We start from the raw sequence: 6690 nt of genomic DNA on the forward strand, positions 1-6690 counted from the left end.
TGTAAGTATTGTTTTCCTTAACTGAAAAACATAATATGGTCTGTCAGTTAGTTTTATATTCCCAGTACCTCCTAAAAAAGTACAATTTAGGTAATCAGCCAACAATAATAATGATTTGCATAATTAAAGAACCCATCATAAAAAGCTTTTCTGGTACGTGGGTGGCTCAGTTGGTTAAGTGTTCATCTCTTGATTTCAGCTCAGGTCATTTTCTCAGGGTTCCTGACCCCCAGCCCCGCATTGGGCTCCGTGCTGACAGCACAGAGTCTGCTTGGGATTCTCTCTCTGTCCCTACCCACCCCTCCCCTCTCTTTCTCTCTCAAAACAAACTTTTTTTAAAAGCCTTATGTAATGAGTTCATACCCATCTAGATGTCATATCTAGAACTATGAGTGTGAGTATTGTGTTATTTTTTGGGGTGCCTGGGTGGTTCATTCAGTTAAGCATCCGACTTTGGCTCAGGTCATGATCTCACGGTCTGTGGGTTCGAGCCCCATGTCGAGCTCTTTGCTCACAACTAAGAGCCTGGAGCCTGCTTCAGATTCTGTGTCTCCCTCTCTCTCTGATCCTCCCCTGCTCACACTGTCTCTCTCTCTCTCTCTCTCTCTGTCTCTCTCAGAAATAAATAAAACATTAAACATTTTTTAGAAATAAAAGAAATATATGTTATTTGTTAATATGTTTGTCCTTGAGTCAATGAAATAAAGCAGAGTTCTTCTGGTATTTATCTTGCTGCATAATAACTTACCCCAAAACTTAATGCCTTAAAACACTACATTTTTAAAAATTTTATTTTAGAGAGACAGAGAGAGTACAAGCCGGGAAGAGGGTCAGAGGGAAAGAATCTTAAGCAGGTTTCCATGCTCAGTGCTGATGTGGGACTTGATCCCATAACCCTGGGATCATGACCTGAGCCGAAATCAAGAGTAGGAAACTCAGACTGAGCCACCCAGGTGCCCCTAAAACACTACATTTTTACTGCCTCACCATTTCCATGGGTCAGAAATTCAACAGTCATGTATGTGGCTGAGTGCTTCTGGCCAGGAGTCTCTCATGAGATTGCAGTCCTTGGAAGATTTGGCTGGAGCTGGAGAAACCACTTCCAAGCTGACTAAACCCAGTGGCTCTGATTGTTAACTGGAGGCCTCAATTCCTTCCATGTGGCTTCTCCCCAGGCTGCTTAAACATCCACACAGCATGGTGGCAGGCCTCCGCCAGAATGAGCGTGGAAGCTTTAATGGCTTTTATGGCCCAGCCACATAAGTCACTCATCATTTCAACAATATTCTGTTAGTTAACAAAGGTAGCTCCATTCATCATGAGAAGGGATTACACAAAAGTGTGAATACCAGGAGGCCATATAATTGGGGAGTGCCATTTTGGAGGCTACCACAGTACTATAACACATCCATGGGGTTGTCCTCAGTGCTTAAAATGTACTAAGGAATCACAACTGTGGAATGACTTATTTAAGGGTTGTTTGAATAGGATTTCCACAGTACATCTTAGGGACACATTAACTCTTATGTTTTCTTAACAGTTATTTGCCTTTAATGATATACGTTTTCGTACCAGATAGCCACAGAACTTAAACATAAAACTAGGTTTATTGTGGGTAAGGACCATTTTAGATGTTCTCCAAACTTTCTCTTTTTAAGCCTTTCTGATCTTCTCCCTTCCCTACTGAAGAGCCCATAGTGGCTTGTCTTCTATCAGACCTTCCTCTTTTCTTTCCCTATGTACCAGGCTCTGCTCCACCTTGAGTGACCTTCTCAAAAGTCCCTGAAAGCACTGTTCTTTCATGTGCTGTGTTGTGCTCTCTGCTGGGAGGGTCTTTCTTTCTCCCACCTGAGAAACTGCAGCACCCTTGAAGATCCATCTGGAACATCACCTCCTCAGTGAAACCTCACAAGAAATCCTTCTTCTTCCATACTGACGATTTTTGTCTCACTTGTAACACTGTCATTTTGGTAGAACATGCCAGTTATTCATATGCTTGTCAATCTTCCTCTGAGTTTATGAACTTTTCCAAGATAGGGACCATCTTTAGATCCCTAGTGCCTCGCCCAGTGCCGAGCATGGGTAACTCAGCAAATATTTGTTGGGATCGGGTAATGGCCATCAAATTCTTCACAGTGTTAACAAGAAGTGGTGCTTATTTTACCACTCTGTGGCAGCAAACTATAGAATTATTTCCACCTGAGAATGAGGAGTTTGGCCAGGACGAATATTCACCAGACTGTAGTCAGTGGTTTTTTGGGGGGTGAAATTACAGGAGGCCCTCACTTCTCATGCTATTTTTGCATTGTTTGAATAATAGCACACTTTTTCATAGGGAATATAGCGTTCATACAGAAAAATACAAAAAAAAAGTATTTATGAAGAAGTTTACCTTATTAACATTCTCCCCAAAAGTATGTTTGAATAACTTGTCAACTCGGTTTAAGTAATATAATATGAAATATAACATTCAAATAGAAGATTACTTCATGAAAATTGCTCAGTGCTGTGTGTATGTGTTTTCTTTGTTTACTATTATTCAAGTTCTGTGGAAAATACTGGTATTTTGATAGGGATGGCATTAAATCTGTAGATTGCTTCAGGTAGTATGAACATTTTAATCATATTGACTCTTCCAGTCCATAGCAGGGAATATCTATTTATTTGTGTCATCTTCAATTTCTTTCATCATTGTTATATACTTTTCATAGTACAGGTCTTTCCTTTCCAGGTTAAGTTTATTGCTAGGTTTTAGGTTGGTTTTTTTTTTTTTTTTTTTGTGAAATTGTAAGTGGGATTATTTTCAATACTGTGTTTTTAAAAGTCAGCATTATGGCTGTTTATACTTATTACATCAAAAAATCAAACCTTTAAAAGAAAATTTAAGTAACTTAAAAAGTAAGTAATAAGTAAAAAATATTAGTAAATATGGGCTGAAAATATTAGAGCAAAAAATTGTGTACACATTATGTTTACAACTTCATAAAAATATAGATACTGTGAATAAGGATTAGAAGAGAATGTGTTTGGAAAGAGTTTATCAGGCTGGTGAGATTGAGTGAAATTTTTTTCTTCTTAAACTTTATTGTTGTAACACTGGGTTAATAAACTTTTCTTTTAAGGCCTGTTTTTATAAGCACCAGAAAAGTAACATTTTTTGCCATTTGAATTATGTTACTATCATTTTATTTTATTTTGTTTTGTTTTAGATTTGATTTCTAAATAATCTCTATACCTAGCATAGGGCTTGAACTCACACCCCCAATATCAAAATGTTACTGTCACTTTATTTCTTACTATTTTTTAATGTTTATTTATTTTTGAGAGAGAGAGAGAAAGGGGGACAGAGGATCTGAAGCGTGGTCTGCGCTGACAATGGAGAACCCGAAGTGGGGGTCAAACTCCCAAACTGTAAGATGATGACCTGAGCCAAAGTCAGCCGCTTAAAACCGACCGAGCCACCCAGGCGCCCCAACATGATGCTGTCATTTTAAAGAAGGGCAGTAGCTGTGTTGGGCACAGATGGAAAAACATAAAAATTTTTAATATGTAACACCATCCTTGATTAAAATGCTTCTTATTTTAAATTTTTCTTAACTTTTATTTCTTTTTGAGAGACAGAGCAGAGAGTCTGATGCTTAACTGACTGAGCCTCCCAGGCACCCCCATTCTTATTTTAAAAAGCAATCTCATTTCCCACACATTATTCTGCCACCCAAAGCCAGCTATTTGGGAGCCCATGTGTGGACTTTATCTAAGAGAGACAAATGAGGGAGAGTTGCATCACCTGGTCCTTAGGACAGTCCCAATTCTCAGCCCTCCCATGGAAGGGGCTAGTAGATGCCTACTGCCATTTCTTTGGGACACCTGAAATGGAGATGGAAAGTGTGGTATAAATTTTAGAGAGTAGGCCTCCACCCTACTGCGTTCTGCAAGGGGAGAAAAGCGTTTGTAAAATATAGTTCTAATTTATTGGAAAAGATGAAGACTGTTGAGTTTTTAATACCCATGAATATTAATATTATTGTGACTGCATGCATTAGGTTTCTAGAGCAGAGCAGATTGCTATTATTTACTTTCATCAATCAACAGCCACATCGTTCCCCAGTGCCCAAATTCCTATCCCTGCGATGAATCAGAGCTGGTTGAATAAAACTTTACATATGAATTAATGCATATTATAGGTGAGGAACCCCCTAAACATGCATCTGGGCACTTATACAGAAGGCAGAAGCCATTGTACCTTTTCCCCTCTTCTTTAGAGAGCTTCCTTGCAGATGCCATAGGAAGGATCCTGGATTCTTACTCTTAACTCTTTGGAATATAAGTGAATTTCTCCAGGGGAAAGATAAACCTGATGTCTCCAGTTTTACTACCCAGAGATGCCTCCACAATACAAGTCTCATTCCTCTCCTTGAAATGTAAACACAAACACATACATCCAGGAGGTAAATCTCTGTAGTTTACCTCCCGTGGATGTTACAGAGTGAATGCTGTATGTGTATAGAGTGAGTCTCTCCTGTATGTGTCCCAGAGTTCTCTCACTGATCAGTCATAAAGTAACCTTCCCGGGCTTGATTTTAGTCCAAGTCCCCAGTACAATTTGCGTAGAAAGGCCCAAACTGCAAAAACAAGAATATCTTCTCTACTGTTCCACAGATTGCTTAGAACAGCCCAAGATTTGTGTGTCCAAGTTTGTGTGACCTTTCACGTTTATTTCAATCTGCTGCAAGTGCTTAAAATCTCTGAAAGTCTTCTTTTATCATCTGTTTTGTGTTATTTTGACTACGTAAGGAAATCAGCCTTGTTATTTATGACCTAGCTTTGCTTTTGGCCATTTGATCAATTGAGCACTCTCCTTGGTCATACCTGCCATATTTTAAACTTACTTTGGATGGTTTCCAAAAATCAAATCCAATTCCAAAGGATAAACATTTCTATAACCATTGGGTATCCTGAAGCGAAAGCTTTAAAAAGAACATCCAAAAAGGTTTCCAAAAATATTATGAGTTATGCTAATATTTGAAGAAACAGGTGTATGACCTCCCAAGGGCCATTTCTCTGATAGGGACTATTTTCATTTGGTTATGTAAGTTTTGGGCTATTTTCTTTTTTAATTCACATAACTATATAAGGAACAGAGAAAGGTATGTTCTGGTCCTGACTTGATGTCACCAGCACCAATCCTTAATGCAGTGAAGGGAACCTATAAAGTTAACCTCAGTTCTCTCCTTCCAACCTTGCCTACAAATGAATGGAATATTCTTTTCCTGATACCTACACTGTTGCATTCTAGGAGCTGCCATAATACCTTTCTTTTTCCCGGAGGTATGAGCAAGACAGCCATGAGGGTAGCTGGCTGATCCAATATTGGTGACTTGGGTTGAATGCATATAGATCTCAAGGAGGCAAGAATTCCAGTGGCAGTAATATCAAGTGGGGATGAGCAACCAGTCTGAGCTCTCCATTCACAGCAGGCTCTCATCTGGTGCCCGAGTATGTAGAGAACAGGTTCTGATCACTGGGGTGAAGAGTGTGCCAACTGAACGGTAAGCAGGCCTTCAGGGCAGGAATCTCGGCTCATAAGGCAGTAGCCTAATGGCAGTAAAGACAGTGCTTCCCCAGTAGACAGACAGGGGGATCCAGAGCTCACTCCTAACAGCCAGGGTATCAGCCTATCTCAAATCCGAGTGTGGTCTGGCCACGAAAGGAATGAGCTAGATCTGAACTTCCCAAATGGTGTGCTTAGCAGACTGATGGTATTGCAAGTGTTCAAGGATACACTGAGATCAGGATCCCTCAGCCTTCCCGCAGCTCGGGACCCTTACACATACCTGTCCATTTACCCGTATTCTCATTTTCTGTGTCTGTAATGAGAAGCCCTGGACAAGTTCTTTCACATTGAGGGCAGGAGCTGACCAGTTTGGGGTCATTTTTTGGAGACATAAAGTTTAATAAGCTGAATACTCTTCTGCAACTGCTGTACTTGTGAGCCAAACAGACATGAAAGATACCTAAGTGGATTTAAAAGATGATTAGGAGGCCTGATCATCAAAACTCAGGAACTAATTGAGTGTAGGCAATAAGTAAAAAGCAAGAGGTTGATTTCTAGGTTTTTGAGTTGAGTGAAGACACCCATGGTCTTGATCCTCTAGCAGCACTGAATTGAGAGCCAGTGGAATAGCTGCCTCAGACATTTTGGGGTTTGAGATAAAGTAGTTAACACACTTGCCCCTTTCAGACAAAGCTCGATTCGCTTCCATGGCCACTTGTGGAAAAAGGCTACAAAGTAGGGCCATTCAACTTTATTTTAAAATGATACACAGGGACACCTGGGTGCCTCAGTCAGTTAAGCGTCCAACTTCAGCTCAGGTCATGATCTCCTGGTTTATGAGTTGGAGCCACACGCTGGACTCTGCAGTGACGGTGTGGTGCCTGCCCGGGATTTTCTCTCTCCCGCTCTCTGCCCTTTGCCCTCTCTTTCTCTCTCCCTCAAAATAAATAAATAAATAAATTTTTAAATAAAAAATTTAAAGAGAATTGGCTTAGAACTGGGTGAGGCTTTGCCTGCCAGAGAGAGAGGAAGCACTTGAGCTGGGCGGGACCAGGGCAGGTTAGGGCTGGTCAATAGCAACAGTAACAGCTCTCACCATTGGAGCCTTCGGCATGAACCACCCCCCTGACACATAT

Source organism: Crocuta crocuta, unplaced genomic scaffold (genome assembly GCF_008692635.1).
Source record: "Crocuta crocuta isolate KB4526 unplaced genomic scaffold, BGI_CrCroc_1.0 scaffold118, whole genome shotgun sequence".
NCBI lineage: Eukaryota > Metazoa > Chordata > Mammalia > Carnivora > Hyaenidae > Crocuta > Crocuta crocuta.